Below are 15119 nucleotides of genomic sequence, written 5' to 3' on the forward strand. Positions count from 1 at the left end.
AGGGGAGAGAGAGAGAGACAAAGACAGATTCCATTATCTCAGCTGTCACCTAGAGACAGAGGTTTCTCTGAAATGGACAAGTGGGGTGGGGAGTGTGGACAAGAAGACCCTCTCCATCATGACCCTCAAGGGTTCTAAAATGACAAAATGGTGGGTGCAGATGTCCCTAAACCTTCGCCACCCACATCACCTTCACCAAAACAAATACCCAACAGTTCAATTTATTAAGTAACTAGGTCCAGATGACTTAAATGAGAGCTTTATGTCCCAACAGCTCAGTCCCCATCTGGGGGTAATAATGCATATGTAATACATACACACAAATAAAATCGTTGTTTCCTTCTTAACCACAACTTCATGAATGGGACCAGCAGTAGAACACTGCACAGCTTCTCTCTCTCTCTCTCTCTCTCTCTCTCTCTCTCTCTCTCTCTCTCAGGATTTATTTATTTATTTGAAAGGCAGTTACAGAGAGGCAGAGGCAGAGAGAGGTCTTCCTCCCGTTGGTTCACTCCCCAAATGGCCACAATGGCCAGAGGTGGGCTGATCTGGAGCCAGAAGCCAGGAGCTTCATCTGGGTCTCCCACATGGGTGCAGGGGCCCAAGGAGTTGAGCCATCTTCTACTGCTTCCCCAGGCCATAGCAGAGAGCTGGATCAGAAGTGGAGCAGCCGGGATTTGAATCGGCACCCATATGGGATGCCGGCACTGCAGGTGGCAGCTTTACCCACCACACCACAGCGCTGGCCCCTGCACAGCTTCTTAAAACTGGGAACAGACTGGGCACCTGCACCCTCATTTCCTGCTCTGTGACAATTGTGTGCAGCCTCTGCTTTTTGTCGCAGTAACGCCCAAGCACCAGCTTTAGAAAGCCGTGATGGCAGGAGTTTGAGGTTGAAACTGTGCATTGCCCAGGGTTCAACAGGTGTTGAACAGTGTGCTGTTTTCATGAGGCACCTGAGAGCACACAGCACCGGGGTCAAGAAGACAGGTGTGGAAAGCAGCCTTCTGGAATCGGAATCCGGGCTGTGTCCTTGGGCTTCCTGGCACGCAAGTCCTCCCCCTGACTAGTGAAGGTCAGGACCCCCCTAGAACTTGGGAGGGATTAAATGAAGTCCTGTACGGAAAGCACTTGGCTCAGTAGTCATGGGGTGACCTCTGGGGGTGAGGCTCTGGGCTCCACTCTGTTTCTCGACCCCTAAACCGACCGCACACCCCCGCCAGCTAGCAGTCTGAGTTTGTGAAATTATTCGAACCCCTTTCACTCTCAAGCTTCTCTGTTTGGAGGACAAGTTAGGAGTATGTGGTCACGTCACCTCTCTGTTTCTCAACTCGTTCAGTTCTCAAACTGCAGACTTTGGATTTGAATGAAGGCAGTCTGACTCCAGGCTCCTTGCTCTTAGCCACTAGAGCGATGCTTCTTCCCTGGGGACACTTTGTCGTGTGTGGAGCCACTGTTGGTTTCAGAAGCTGGGGCTTGCTACTGGCACCCAGAGGATGGAGGCCAGGGCTGTGGCTGATCACCGTACACCACACAGGGTAGCACCCTTGCAACAAAGAAATGTCCGCAGCTCTGAGGCTGAGAAACCCTATACTTGTGACATCTCAACAGACTCTACCTCTCACCACTTGCTGTGTTATGGGGTCACATCTGGTGGCAAAAGCCAGAGATGTCACCACCAGAGGTTTCACCACCACCTCTGTAACCCCTCTCACCAGTCCATGGCTTTGTGCTCTGGCCCCAGATGCGCCCAGCTGTGAAATCCCGTTCATACACGGGGCGAGCTCCAGAGTCCTGAGGGTGGACCCGACCTCACGTGTTCCTCCGAAACCAGACAGCAGGAAGCCATGGGTTGAGGCCTCATTGGCATGCTCCTTTGCCTCCTCCACTCTCAGATCTGCCCTGTGCAAATATGGACAGTCTGGGTTCTGAGCTGGGGGGAAGTCCTGCACCGTGGGGCAACTTCTGCCCTCTCTGTGTCATGTTTTCAGCTGAACAGGAGGCGGCAGTTTTCCTGTGTGTGGGTTTCTTGAATCAAGTCTTACGAAAATGCCTTCTGGTCCATTGCTTCCTCCCCAAACCTCTGTGTGTCTTTCTCTCTTACTTTCCCCTGTAAGTCTTTGCAGGGATCAGAGTATCTTCTAGCCACATCAGGCCTTAGTATAGATCACAATGCAAAGGGTGCTTACACCTGTGCATAGATTTTTTTTTATTTGACAGAGTTATAGACAGAGAGAGACAGAGAGAAAGGTCTTCCTTCTGTTGGTTCACTCCCCATATGGCCGCTATGGCCAGCGCTGCGCTGATCCGAAGCCAGGAGCCAGGTGCTTCCTCCTGGTCTCCCATGTGGGTGCAGGGACCCAAGCACTTGGGCCATCCTCCACTGCACTCCCAGTCAACAGCAGAGAGCTGGACTGGAAGAGGAGAAGCCAGGACTAGAACCCGGCACCCATGTGGGATGCCGGCACCGCAGGCAGAGGATTAACCAAGTGAGCCACAGCGCGCTGGCCCTGTGCAAAGATTTTAAGTCTCCCTCCTGCCTCTGCTCCCTCTGTCAAGGTGTGACACCCCCCCCCCCCCCCCGGCAACAACAGCAGACTCAACTATCCTGAGTGTTCCCAGCTGAGTAACTACCACAACCAGGCCAGAGTGGAGGGAAGGGACCACTGCCCACTCGGGGAAAGGCTCTTGTGCCCCTTCTCCAAGGAGGCCCGAGGGCTCCCAGGTCCACAGGGCACTGAGCAGTGATCCAGACACAGGACACAGTGCAGGCCAAGGCGGGGCGGTGGGGAGAGCGGGGCCGCCATGGGGAAGGGCCCGTGCCCTCATGTGCCTCAGGCCTGTGATCATCCTAAGAATCACCAACAAACCTATCAGCCAAGGGCAATGAATCCAGGGGGAAACCAGAAATGAAACGCTCAACCCAAGCAGGACAGGAAAGCAGTGGCTTGTTTGTGAAGGGTGGGGACCGTGCAGTGTCCACTTTCAACAAGACCTGGTGGCCGGGCCACAGCCGGCAGCTGCAATGCTTTACCTACATGAGAAAAGAGCCGCTGCTCTGGGCGGACCAGGAGGCGCTCCTTCCTCAGCGTGGATGCGGCTGAGGAGCCTGCCGTGTCAAACAGGCCCCTGCCCCTGCCCCTGCCCCTGCCATGCGCCCCGCAGGTGGGGGTCCTTGGCAGGGGGTTCACAGGGGCTCTGCCTGGTGGTTTGTGGGCAGCAATGGCCCTCCTTGCTGGCCCTTCCTGCCACTCTGCTGGCCGCCCCTGCTCCCGGCAGATGAAAGGTGGTGGGACCCATCCCAGAGCAGCCCCTGCAGGCCTGGGCGCTACTTCCTGCAGAGGGACTGCTGTTGGGTCTTCCTGCGCACTTACGGGTGGTTCCTTCTCAGGGCCTCAAAGCTCACTCATGCCCTGTCACAATGGGGGCACCCCCTGGGCAGCGACCTCTGTGTGCCTGTGCCATTGAGCCGGCCTGGGCCATTGAGCCGACCTCGTTTGGGCATTTCCTCCAGTTCACTGTGGTGGGAATTTTGCCCGAGGAGATGAAGAAAGGAGAGCAAGGGCCAGCCCAGTAACTGCTGGGCAGGCCAGGATTGCCCTGCACTGATGGCCAGACCTGACTGTGGCCAATGGAGTCCTTGTGTCATTCCAGGCACATAAAAGGGGTGGGACCAGTTGCAAAGCAGCCCCCTGAGCAGTGCCTCTCCTGCAGCTGAACTGCTCCTGGGTCTTGTCCATGTTTTTCAGCTGGGCTCCGACTCTTCCTGCCCAAATCAGGAGCTACCAGGGACCTGTCCAGTGCATTTCTTCCCTACTTGAATTGATCAGAATTAAGTCATTGCTGTTGCCTTTGTCAAGAAGCCAAATCAAGAGACGACTCATCACCCATTGTCCTTCCCACCCCTGTGTTTTAAGACAGTCTTTATTTTAGTGAGGGCCAAGAGCTCGGACTCACGGAAGGGATCCCGGTGGTCCCCGTGTTCCATTCTTCTGGGGAAAGCGGAAATCCAAGCCCCCAAGGGCACATCCTTTAACTTAGAGGGGAAAGTCAGTTAGGGATGGTCCCCATTTCTACTTAAGAGGCCATTGTTCCCTGTGGCCCCCTCTCAGCTAGGAGCCACACTGGCCAGCCTGCTAAGGAAAGCGATCCATTCTACACACACCAATTGTGTGAGCACTGCACACCCCTGGCTCCAGGCCCAGCCCTGGAAATGCAAAGACAGCAAGTGAGTGACGTCAGCGCAGGCCCAGAGGAGGCCAAGACGTGGCTTTGCTAAAAGTCTGCCCATCTCTAGGGAATCTCTGGCTGAGGTCCTGTACAATATTGCAGGATTCCTCTTGCTTCACTGTTTGTTTTTTTTTTTTTTTTATCTGTTCCAGGTTTCTGATGACAAACTAGAATAACTCAGAAAAAACTTTATCCATCATTCTTTCATACAGAGAATTTTGCTGTGTTACCCTCTGAGTTTTTTCTCCTGTGTATCTGATGCCTTGTGCATACCAGCACTTTACAACATGGAGGTCATGGTGCACCTGCTATTTTGTAATGTGCTGCAAACTTAATCTCAAGTTCATACGTCAGTGGTATTTGGAGATGGAGCATTTGGGAGGAAACCAGGATTGGATGAGGTCACGAGCGGGGGACTCCCACGATGGCATCTGTAGCTGTCCGTGAAGAGGATGAGAGACCCAGGCTGTCATGGCCACTCTGCCTCACCATGTGATACCTTCTGCCGCGCGACGATGCAACAAGAAGGCTTGCACTGGATACCGGTGCTCTGCCTGTGGACTCCCCAGCCTCCACTCTTTAGAGTTACCTGGTCTTTGTTACAGCAACAGAAAATGGAGACGTGTGCATCTCAAGGCCTTTGGCTCAACTAATCATTTTTCTATGCTATTCTTCAGTTACCTCAATGCATCTAACAGCCCTAAGATGCATGCGTAGCTCCCTCCTTACTGCCCAGGGCTCAGCTCCAGGGCTGCCAGACATAGCTTTGAACCACCTCAGCCCTCCAGCCAGGGCTCCCAGAGACCAGCGCTTGCTCCAGTTCCTGCTGGTCTATAGTGAAAGGAGAGAAATAGAAACCACATGGTTCTCACGAAGGCTAAACCCTTCTACTTTCGGTTGCAGGATCACGGCCTGCCTATTTTTTGATGAAACTTCTTTTTGTTTCACAGAGCATTACGGCAATCATTTCAAAGAAACACTCCTACGTAAGCCCGTGAACAACTCCATGGGAGTCGCTGATATGTGATAGACAAAATGATCCTGACCTGAAGGCCAGGGAGGTGATATGGACACACACATTTGTACAAGAAAAGACCTGGGAATTTAAAAACCCCTTCCCATGAGTGCTCCCATCTCATCCTGAAGATGAAGCAGAAGGGCACGGTGTGGCAGAGGGAGATGGCCCGGCTCACATGGTAGCAGCCTGTGGTCCCAGACCCTCAGCCCGGTGACCGGGAGGGGCTCCTCTGGGAGCTGCAGCTTTGTGGTGACCCTGAGCCCCATAGCATGCAGCCGTGGAATCAAACCTGATGGAATATTCTGGAACTCCACTCCAGGAATCACAAAACTGCCTCCCACTTCAGTGGCTAGAAACACAGGTCGGGGCATCTCTGCCCTCCTGTGTACCCTTGGCCTTGAAGCTGTGTGCTTCACCACTCCCTCACTGCCTGCATGTGTGGCCAGGGCGAGTCCTGAGCCACTAGCCTAATAGTGGACATTTGCAGATGTGCCTGATCTTTGGGTAGCAGGCTGGTTGGCTCAATTCCTGGCTCTGGAGCCTACTGGCTGTGCTCCCTTGGGCAAGGGGCATCACTCCTGTACACCTCTGTTTCTCCATCTGTAAAATGGGAATAGTGATAATAGTGATCATATCTCCCTCAAAGGCTTTTGTAAAGATAATGACTGTCAGGCTCTCGGCATAGGAAAGGCTGATAAATGCAATATTGTCGATATTTTTGAGCATCAGACACACAGTAGGTGCTTTAAACTATTTATAATGAATAATTATATGAATAATCAAAGAGGAGAGTGGATAAAAAGGAGAATTTGAAGTTTTATGTGCCTTCTTTCCTTTCCTGGTAAATATGAGCCCAGATGCTGGAGATCCCAAGAGGAGAGAAGAGACTGAGTGGGGGGAAGTGGGGAGCCCATAGTCCCTAGAGGGTGCTCATCACCAAGGCTGGGGCCATGCTGCGGGGCTGGGAAGACCCGCAACCAGCTGCTCCATGCTCGGACTGGTGCACAGTGGTCCAGGTCACATGTGCGTGTGCTCGCCAGCCAGTGAGGGCAGCCCTCTAGGAAGGGTCCCCAGGGGTTGGGAGAGCTGCTGGAGGCTTGGTGGCATCAGGGCCACCAGAGTTAGGAAGGTGGGTCTGTGGGCATACTGTAACGGAGAAAGTACTGGGTCCACATCAAGAGTCAGCTCAGGAGCCAAGTGCCCTGGGTCACACTCATTCCCCATCTTGGGCCTCAACTCTTTCCCTCACAAATGAAAATTTTGCACAAAATGAGCTCTAGAAGCCCTGTCTGCCTGCCAGGGTCTGGTGGAACAGCATAGAGACCTCTAAAAGCTGCTCCATACTGCCCCCTCGTGGCATTTGGCTACAGTACCATGGTCCCTCAAAGCTTCCGTGTTCTCCCGGCCATCCACCCACCCATCCACCCACCCATCCATCCATCCGTCCATCCATCCGTCTATCCTTATTTCCACTCAAGGACACTGAAATGCTATTCAGATGATATATGGTCCTTGTCCTAAAGGGAAACTCTCAAAACATAGATAAAAGTGGGGCCTCTGAGTAAAAGTTCCAAAATGGTTCTGGGCAGAACGTGAGGAAGGCAGCTAGGGCTAGGAGCGGACTCTCCTGCGGGACTCAGAGCAGGACGGATGGAAGAGCTGGCCGTTCCACAGACAAGCACCAAGGAACACACAGCAGTGGATGGAGAAATGCTGGCCTCCAGGGTGGGGGCAAATGCAGACGGGGGCAGCGTTCCTCAGGCATGAAAACTGCAAGAAAGGAAACTGTGGACCTGGGCAAGCTGAGGAGGAGGAGGAGCCTAAGGGGAGAATGGGACAAAGCAGAGCCAAACTGTGGGGAGCAGCCCGGACTGGACTGAGTTACTGGAATTAAGACTTATTCTATGCATCTGCTCTCCCACAATATGGCACTGGGAGAGAAGTAAACAGCTTCCGCACAGCTGCCTCCAGTTCAACCAATAAACTGTAGGACTTGCTCCTGATTGGAGGAGAGCAGCGTACTCGGCGTGTGGGCAGCCGAGTTGGGATTGGCGGAGGAGGACTATAAAGGAGGAGAGAGACGGCATGCACCAGGAACATCTACGGGGAACATCTAAGGGGAACATCTAGCTGAAGGAACACCTGTGCAGCCCCCGAGAGAGCCGGCCAGCGGTGTGCCGCTCCCCCGCGGAAGTGGGGAAAGTGGCAGGGGGAACCGCCCTTCCCCGGAGGTGGAAGGGACAATAGCCAACCCGGGAAGAACCAGCAGCAAACCCGGGGAGGGCCGAGCAGACGAAAGAACAGCGCAGGGTCCTGTGTCGTTCCTCCACGAAGAGGGGGAGCGACATAATGGTGCCGTGACTCGGATATGAAGCCTAGGCAGGGCTTAGTGTCGTTCCCCCACGAAGAGGGGGAGTGACACAAACCGCAGGGTTCCACCTGAGGAAAGGGTTGTCCTCGTGGGCCCAGTACCGCTCTAAGGAGTGGGTCAGCACTTTCTTCCAGGGGGTGGAGGGAGAAAGGGACCCGACCCCACATATCGGGGCAGGGCTGACTTGAACATGCAGAGCCACAAGAAGGGGGGGGAGCTGAGGGTGCTTGCAGCTGTGCTCTGGACTCCAAGGCGCCAAGTGACACCCAAATGAGGGGACTGGGCCCCCTGCTGCTGACGGCAGCGTGAGTGGTGGCTCTTTGGAGTTTTAAAGATGAAAGCACTCTGGGAAAAGGATCTCTCTCTCTGTCTCTCTGTCTCTCTCTCTCTCTCACACACACACACACCTCTAAATATGGCAACATGATCATGGGGGACATATGTCATACCTGATGGCTGCTCTTTTGAACTGGACAATGTCCCACATCGCAGACCCCTCCACCCCAAAGGGAAAAGCTCAATACCGGCTTCCCCAGCCCCCTTGTAGCAAAGCCTGCACGCCAGGCGTAGCCAGCCAGACACACAGTGACACCCTTGCTTTGCAGGAGAGGGTGTGAGGAAGCTGGGCGTGCACAGAACCCTGTGAGCTCTCAGGCAAGAGCTCAGGGCACACCTTCAGCACCCAGCGGCATGGTGCAGCCTCGCCTGTGTCTATGCCCTGGGGTGGCTAAGTGGGTGTCTCCTAGGGCAGCCCCCACCCTGCAGGCATCGTTCCCCAGACAAATACTCAGCCTCAGACTGCTCTGGCCTGGCTACAGCAGACTTCTGATCCCGGCCCCGTAAGCAGCCTGGCTGGAGCAGCCTGTGTGTGCAGGCCTCACGCCTGCCCTTTCTAAGGCTCTGCAGGAGCGAGGCTCTCAGGCCAGGCTAACTTTCTCCTAGTTTAACTTTCCCTCTCCCCAGACTGCATTGCAAAATCAGCCATTTTGGTCCTGCCAACTACGTCCCTTCCCTTTCTCCTCCTCTCTTGCAATTTCTAATGATTGTCAACAAAAGCGATCAGCTTTCTCGTGGACCCAGCATCACTGGCATTGATGAGGGGCCCCGAGGGGGTCCGTGTGCCTGTGTGTGAGAAAGGCCCAGGCTGGCGACTCCCACACCATTCTGGAATAGCCACTGCCTGCTGACCTCGCTAATACAGCGTTTTCTTTCTTGCTGATTGAAATCTCTTCTTTCTATTTTTATCCACGGAGAGGTCTTTTTTCTTTCTGAACTCAGTTCTTCCAACTCACCATGTGGGAGGCTCTTTACAAACCAATTCCTGTAAACCCTACAATGGTCACGTCTAAGAGGGGAGCACTATTGTGATTATCCCCACTTTACAGTTGAGAACACTGAGGCTGGAGGGTAGAACTGTCAGGATATTTTGGTTACAACCAAAAGGAACCCAGCTCCAACAAAACGGGAGTAGAGGAGACAGAAGGGCAGGAAGAGGAAGAAAAGAAAGGAACAAAGAAATAGACTGGCTCAGGAAAGCCAAGAGTCCAGGAGGTGCATCTAACTCCAGACGCCTGGGTCCAGCTATCCAAACAACCTGTCAGGGGGTCTGTCGCATCCTGGCTCCTTTCTCTGAATTGGTTTTGTGTGGGCAGCTGCTCACACCCCAGTGGATGCGAAGAGGCCACAGCAGCTCTTACCTGTTTCCTGTCAACTCAGCAAACTCTTCTTTCACAGTGTTGGCAGAATTCCCAAGGGTGGCTCTCCTTGGTGGACTGGGTTGGAGACACGTGGGGAGTGGGCGCCGAGACTGCAGGACGGCGGGTCGCGGAGAAAGGTCACAGTGCCAAGGGAGACGGCGAGGGAGTCAGGCTGGGCTGAAGCAACAGGGTCCACGACAGGGCAGGAAGCAGCGTGGAGAAGACCCTCTCCAGACGCAAAGCCTGCGGTGAGCGCAGGACCTGCTGTCCACAGTGACCCAGAGAGCTGACTCCCCTCCTGGTTCTGTCACTGATTGGCTGGGTTGACCAAATGGAATCAACCACGTCGAGCTTCACTTTTCCCATTTGCAAAATAGAAATGTCTGGTCAATATCCCTCTTCATGTTGTCATAGAAATAAAATTACATCTTGAGTTCAAAAGCACTTGAGGAGTTAGATACAAGGAACTATACTGTTATTACTCCTATGTATACCTTTCATTTTGTTGAAATAAACTAAAAAAATCCTCTGTATTTTCCTAATCCCCTTTCTTATTTTCCTTTTAAAACTCAATACAGGCCGGCGCCGCGGCTCACTAGGCTAATCCTCCGCCTTGTGGCGCCGGCACACCGGGTTCTAGTCCCGGTCGGGGCGCCGGATTCTGTTCCGGTTGCCCCTCTTCCAGGCCAGCTATCTGCTGTGGCCCAGAAGTGTAGTGGAGGATGGCCCAAGTGCTTGGGTCCTGCACCCCATGGGAGACCAGGAGAAGTACCTGGCTCAGCACGGTGCGCCGGCCATAGCGCGCTGGCCGTGGCGGCCATTGGAGGGTGAACAAATGGCAAAGGAAGACCTTTCTCTCTGTCTCTCTCTCTCACTGTCCACTCTGCCTGTAAAAACAAACAAACAAACAAACAAAAAACCTCAATACAAAAGCAAGACACACTATAAGCAATTTGAAAATATCAAGAAGAAAAGAAGTGGAATGAAAGAAACCTCCGAGGTGGCCGTTGTGGCATGGCAGGTTAGGCTGCCACAAGGGATGCCCCATCTCATGTCAGAGAGGCTCCGATCAAAGGCCCGTGTCTGCTTCCAATCCAGTTTCCTGCTAACATGCACCCTGGGAGGCAGCAGTGATGGCCCACGTACTTGGGTCCCTGCCATGCACGTGAGAGGCCTGGATGGAGCTCCAGGCTCTTGGCTTCAGCTTTGCCCAGCCCAGGCTACTGTAGGCATTTGGAGTGAACCAGCGACACTCTCTCCAACCTCCTTTGCTTCCTCCTCCTCTCTGCCTTTCAAGTACATAAACATAATTTTAAAAAGAAACATTAAAAAAGAAACATCTCTTATAACCCCCACCTTGAAATCACTGCTATTAGCATTTTGTTCTTTCTTTCCTTTCTGTTCTCTGTGTGTGATCACATGTATGGGGATTCTCAAAAAGTAAAAATGGCGGCTGGTATTGTGGCATAGTGGGTGAAGCTACCACTTGTGTCGCCAGCACCCCATATGGGTGTCGGTTTGGGTCCTGGCTGCTCCACTTCCAATCCAGCTCCCTGCTAATGCACCTGGGGAAGCAGCAGAAGATGGCCCAAGTACTTGGGCCCCTGCACCCAAGTAGGAAATCCGGAAGAAGCTCCTGACTCCTGGCTTTGGCCTGGCGTAGTCATGGCTGTTGTCTCCATTTGGGGAGTGATCCAACGGATGGAAGATCTTTCTCCCTCTCTAACTCTTTAAAATAAATAAATAAATCTTTAAAAATAAATAAATAAAAATGGAATAACATAACACTCTTTCAAACCTGCTTTCCCCCATAAATAATGTTGCAATCACTTTACGTGGCACTAACCACTTTTCAACATCGACTCAACGGCGGAACAGTCTCCTTTGTTTAGACTTCCTTGTTAGACATTTAATTGTTTCTGATTTTTCACAATTAGTAAAATTCCTACAGAGCTCATTTTCTTTTTGTTTTTTTAAAGATTTATTTATTTATTTGAAAGGTAGAATAACAGAGAGGCAGAGGCAGAGAGAGAGAGAAGTCTTCCTTCTGATGGTTGACTCCCCAAATGACCACAACAGCTAGAGCTGGGCTGATCTGAAGCCAGGAGCTAGGAGCTTCTTCCAGGTCTCCGACGCAGGTGTAGAGGCCCAAGGATTTGGGCCATCTTCTACTGCCCTCCTAGGCCATAGCAGAGAGCTGGATCAAGTGGAGCAGCCAGAACTCAAACCGGCGTTCATATGGGATGCCGGCACTGCAGGCGGTGGCTTTAACCGCTATGCCACAACACTGACCCCGGCACATTTTCTGGTTAAGGCATTTCTTTGTCAAAGATTTTTAAAAGCTCCTGGACATTATGTATCTACTGAACCTCTGAAATTTTGCATCAAATTACCCTTCTGTGAGCAATAAATACCTGTCTACACCTTACTGCTATCAAATGATGATACAGCTATCTTTTTTTTGTAAAGATTTATTTTATTTATTTGAAAGATAGAGTTACAGAGAAAAATAGAGACAGAGAGAGAGGTCTTCCATCCGCTGATTCACTCCACAGCTGGCCGCAACAGCTGGAGCTGTGCCAATCCGAAGCCAGGAGCTTCTTCCGGGTCTCCCACACGGGTGCAAGGGCCCAAGGACTTGGGCCATCTTCTACTGCTTTCCCAGGCCATAGAAGAGAGCTGGATCAGAAGAGGAGCTGCCGGGGCTAGAACCGGCACCCATAAGGGATGCTGGCACTTCAGGCCAGGGCTTGAACCCGCTGCGCCACAGCGCCGACCCCACAGCTATTGTATTTAGTAGCATATGCTAAAACTCCTACAACTTATATATCCTTTATTTCTTTTTAAAATTTAAACCCATGTTTGCTTCCCCTTGATCAGTTTGTGCTGGTGGAGACTGTTCCTTTTCTGCTTTGTTTGGAGCGCCAAAGACTTTGAATTCTGGAAGCTCAGAAGTTTCCATAAAATTTGCAGGATTAAGAGTCATACCCCACCCCAACATCTAGAAATTGTGTGACTTTTCATCAGTCACTTAATTTCATTAAGCCACAGTGTCCCTATCTATAAAAGAATCTGGTCCTGAGCATGGCCAGCCTGTCTCACAGGCTACAAAAAATCCACGAAGAGCAGATGGGCAGGGGCTTCCTGGCAGCTAAGGTCGTGTGCACACGTGAGCCGGACTTCCTGTGTGGCTCTCAGCCTTGCCGGCGGTGGCAGCCAGGCTCCACGCCAGCCCCAGTGGAGGATACTTCCTGACCTCCTCGCCTGCTGCTCTCCTCTCCCCTTGAAGCGAGGCTGCTCCTATGTTGTGCTTCTCAGTCACAGACGGCCGTGGAGGGGCCGGTGCTGTGGCTAGCAGGTAAAGCCACCGCCTGCAGAGCCAGCTTCCCATATGGGCCCTGGTTTGAGGACCGGCTGCTCCTCTTCTGATACGGCTCTCTGCTATGGCCTGGGAAGGCAGTAGAGGATGGCCCAAGTCCTTGGGCCCCTGCACCCACGTGGGAGACCCGGAAGAAGCTCCTGGCTCCTGCTTTGGATCGGCGCAGCTCCGGCCATTGTGGCCATCTGGGGAGTGAACCAGTGGACAGAAGACCTCTCTGCCTCTCCTTTCTCTGTGTAACTGACTTTCAAGTAAATAAATAAATCTTAAAAAAAAAAAAAAAGAATGCCATGGAAATGGTGCTGTGTGGCTTTCAGAGCTATGCCGCTGAGACTCTGGCTGAACCTGCCTGGGCGAATCTGAGGAGAAAACACCCTGCTGAGCCCTATCAATCCACAGCCCCATGGGAAGTAGTGATTTCTGTTTTAAGCTACCAGTTTTTGGGTTGTTACACAGCAATGGATAAATAAGACACCTGCCAAATTTGTTTGCAACACCCTGAATCTGGAAACAAGTTTAATGATTTCACGGTTTAAAGTTGTTGGTTTTGGAACCAGACAACCTGGTTCTTGATTTTTGCCACCAGTTCCTTAGTAGCTGTGTAATTTTGAGTAAATTATTACATCCTCTGAACCTTACTATGTCAACCAATAAAGTGGGCATGCTAATAGTGCCTGCCCATCATACTGTTGAGAGGACAAAATGAGATCCTGCAGCGAGGGTCCTTGGCACTACATGTGGCACAGAGTTCTTAATCTATTTGATGTAATAATGATGGTGATAAGCTCATCTGACAAAGCACCTCATTTTTTGTCTTCCATAATTTAAATTTTTTTGAAGAGCGCACATCAAACTGCCCTCAAGATTTTGCCCCTAGCCTAAGCCACCATCACTGTGATGCTTCTCTGGCCACACAAGGGACTCTCAACACTTTTCCTCTCAGAGCTGTAGTTTTCGTCAAAGCCAGGTATATGAAGGAATTTCAAGTAGTTCCTAAAAGTCAGTCTCCTTAAAGAATGTTGACCAAGGCTGATGTCACTGATCAAACATTTGCTCTATCTATGGCTTGTGTGTGAGGTCTGCTTTATGGTCTCATCTGCATTTATGTATTTATGTAAAGGTTGAATCATACTTCTTGTACTTCCATGACCCTACTGGAAATTCCAGTGACAAAAGCCAGGTACTTCTTAGACACAAATGATTGGAATCACCCCTTCTAAAAGAGCACCCACCCCAGTCTAGGCATGAGACAAGGCCGGGGAAGACAACTGAGGCGCGCAGCCGGCTGGGGGTGGGCCTGGCGGAGGCAGAGTGACAGCAGGTGAAAGATGCCTGCAGCACTGAGCGGAAGGGCTTGGAAGAGGGAGGCACAGAGGACACAGAAGCCAGGAGAAAGAGAGCCTGCCCTGCAACACTTCTAGCCAGACCTGTGGGCCTGATGGGGAACAGATGAAACGAGGGGGAGGGGAAGGGGCAGCCCCCACCTGGCAGCCATTCCCAAGCCTCTTACACCCTGACATCTGGAGGTGGGCACAACACAATGCGTTTGCCATGTCGTTTCCCTCCCTGGGCAGGTTGCCCTTCCCAGCCACCTTTGCGGTAGGTGGGGTCATGGACCACGTTCTGAGTGACAGGAACGTGATGCACCACTTTGGGTCTGGGCGGTTAAGAACTGCTGCCCCCGCTTCCTCTCTCCCTTCCTTCCCCCGCTGCAGTGACCTTGGGGCCACATGCTCTCCATGCTGTAACTACAAGACGAAAAAGGCCCACCTGCCCACAAAGAGTATACAATGCACAAAAAATCAACCTGGGTGGCATTAAGACGCTGAGATTTCAAGGGTGACTTGTCACCGAAGCCTTGCCTTGCCCATTCTAGCAGAGAAGGACCCTGACTTACAGTGGTTCATGGCTTTCCCACTTCACAAAGATGCAAAGGCGATACTCACTCAGTGGACACTCCACTTGCAACTGTCACCTTTTCCTAGGCTAGCAGTGCGTGGCCTGACAGTGCCTGGCTGTGCCGGGCATGGACGGCACAGACAGCTCCGGCTCAGGCAGGGTGAGCAGCTGCTGCTCTACGGTGGCTGGTGTTGCTAAGTGAGGAGGTGTAGTAAACGCATTTCCAACTCGCAGTATCTTCAACCCGTGATGGGTGTGAGGGGGGTGCAGCCCCATTGTGAGTCAAAGAGCACATGCTTTCTAGTTAGGGAGGTGTGAAGGATGGGTCCTGGGACATCCCCGTGTAAATACGCCCACTTCCAATCATCAGACTTTCCAATGCAGAAAGACGCGTAAATGGAGAGTGCGTCTTGACCCTGGCTGGCTGTCATCGTCCTGGTTTTGAGAAGGCTCATTTGATTGTCTGGAACTTCAGCAGCCCGACTGTCAGTGTGACGAAGGAATCAACAGAAGACTAGACATAGA

This window comes from Oryctolagus cuniculus, chromosome 15 (assembly GCF_051225735.1).
Source record: "Oryctolagus cuniculus isolate XC-2025 breed Fujian yellow rabbit chromosome 15, ASM5122573v1, whole genome shotgun sequence".
Classification (NCBI taxonomy): domain Eukaryota; kingdom Metazoa; phylum Chordata; class Mammalia; order Lagomorpha; family Leporidae; genus Oryctolagus; species Oryctolagus cuniculus.